Genomic DNA, 2,475 nt, shown 5'->3' with positions numbered 1-2,475 from the left:
GCCAGGTATCTTCACAAAGCCTTCAAATTGACATCGTGGGTTAACCGATATGGAGCCCTCTGATGCTTTCATGACTTCTATGTGTGGTCCACTGCACTAACCCAGTTCCTTGCCTAGCCATGTACGGTAGGTAATTTCCTCACACCAGATAGCTAACAGGTGGCTGTCTAGAGGCATCCTCTATCGCTGTTCAACCTCCTCCATTGAGGCAAGGTCTCTCAATCAATCCCAGAACTTGCAGATACGAATCATCTTGCTCTGGGGAGACCCTATCTCTTCCTTCTGAGGATGAGATATAGACAGGTCACCACTATCTGTGTTTTCTTGGTGATCTAGTCCCCAAGCCTGCAAGGCACTTAACCACTGAGCCATCACCCTGGCCCCTACGGTCTATTGAAACTGTAAAGATGTGCACAGGTTATAGCTGGATACTGTGCTGCTTTTACATAAAGCATAGAACATCTGCTACCTCAGGCACTCACAGGGGCACCGGCACCAATGCTGATGAGAATCCGAGTACTTGGTCCCTGACTCTCTTCATCAGGTCATTAAGGGAGAAGAGATAAGTGCACCTGATATTTATAGCAGGGTTTCTGGGCATGTGTAAAAAGAAAGCAAGACAAGACAACCATCCCAATAATCTCCATGAGCAGAATCACTTTTCTGGGATGTTTGCAATTCTTAAATCATTATGCAAATGTGGCTGTTTTAACTCTGTGCTTTGTGAGTCCACAATTACCATTCATTCCTACAGCTGCAAGACAGCAGGAGCAAGCATGAGGAGGCACAATGCTTCTGACAATGGGCTCTGGAATCTGGCTTGGGGGGAAAAACATCGGCTCAGCCACTTACTAACTGGGAACAAAGCATGACCACCTGGGCCCCCTTTTGCAAATTTAACCAGGTACCCCCCCCCCCGCACCCCATGTTCCCAGATGGTTGCAGAACCATTAATACAGAGCAGAGCGTGGGCTAGAAGAAATAGGCTACTGTTAAGAATCACTGGGTTGGGAGTGGGGACATTAATAGCATCATTTGGCAAGGGTCTACAGGAGGACCAGAAAACACGAAGCCTAAGAAAAGGTGATGTTTCTCTCAGGCTTACTAATGGTTATCCCCCTGCCTGAGACAGCTGCTGCAAAAAAAGAAAAACACCTCTGAGCCTCAGTCTCTGCAGAAGCTGCTGCAGAAGTCACCTCTGGCTTACATACCATCATGGGTGTTAACTGATGTTCAGCGTTAACTATACAGGTTTCTTTTAGGTCAAGCATACACAAAGGCACAGGCTTCTCTATAGCTGTTACCAGCACCCACAGAGCTGGGGAAGAGCCACTGAGAGACAAGCTTTGAATCTGATGTGCAAACAAGGAGCAGGGCAGACAGGCAGACCAGCTTGCTGTCCAGCCTTCTGAGGCTGACCATGTAGACCCTGTGGTGATCCCCCGAAATGCTTTTGCAGAGCTCTCCTCCCACGAGGCCAAGGGGAAGATTAATCCCTCCCTGTCAGCTCAGCCCCTTCTAGAAGGCCAGTGTCAAGTGTCCCACAACAGACACACAAGGGTTATTTCTCGAGTGACTACGCTAATCCACGTGTGTTAGAACTGAGCTTGGGAGCCACAGCTGCATACTTGGTATGAGAGGAGTGCGCTCACTGGGTGGCTTATGTTCTCATCATCTTATAAGACGTAATCAAGAGAAATATGCAGAATACGTCTTCCAGTAACAAGGAATAGTCCCAAGAGTCTACTACGCGGGAAAGCAACTCAAGAACGAAGAGCTTCGTCTTCCACCTTTAAACCGAGGAGCTCCCAAACCTGATGACGTAGAGACTAAATGCTATGACTCTAACCCGGCTTATAACCAACTCCTGAAGATGCAGGAGGACTTTCACAAAGGGGACAAATGGGTCCCATTCACCACATGCCCCAAATAAATGGCCGCTGCCGCAAGCTCTCACGTCTCCAGACTTAAGACAGGAGGCCAGGCCTGCGTGTCCGTATGCAATGCTTTTTATTGTCGACATTTACAGCTTCCTGTTGTCCTTACAGAGACAAACTGTTGATTGCTTTAGGAAAAATAATGGCTTCCTTTGCTCCCACCGTTCAGGCTTGCGCTGCTTGGAGGTGTGGTATCCGTCACCAGCCACACCTTCATGAGACAGTTTTACGTGCTGGTTTTCACCCACCCCGTGTTTAATGTCTTCAAAGGTTCTATTTATTCTCCACCCACGGTAATGACTCTCTGTTTTTCCTTCCAGGAGACTTTTTTTTTTTTTTTTTTTTTTGGCCTGGGGAAAATTCTGGTACTCACAGTCCAGGGAGCTGGTTGTGCACTATCTACTGGTGGGCACTGCTAACCGTGCTTCAGTACACAGGGTAGGTGTTCTCCAAACAGAAAGACTATGATCTAAAGTCAGTGGAGTTGACGAAGGCTGTGTGCAGGCTGGTGAATGAGCATTCCAGTGATGTGACCATA

Source organism: Rattus norvegicus, chromosome 11, assembly GCF_036323735.1.
Source record: "Rattus norvegicus strain BN/NHsdMcwi chromosome 11, GRCr8, whole genome shotgun sequence".
In the NCBI taxonomy this organism is placed as follows: domain Eukaryota; kingdom Metazoa; phylum Chordata; class Mammalia; order Rodentia; family Muridae; genus Rattus; species Rattus norvegicus.
This window is presented reverse-complemented; position numbering follows the sequence as displayed.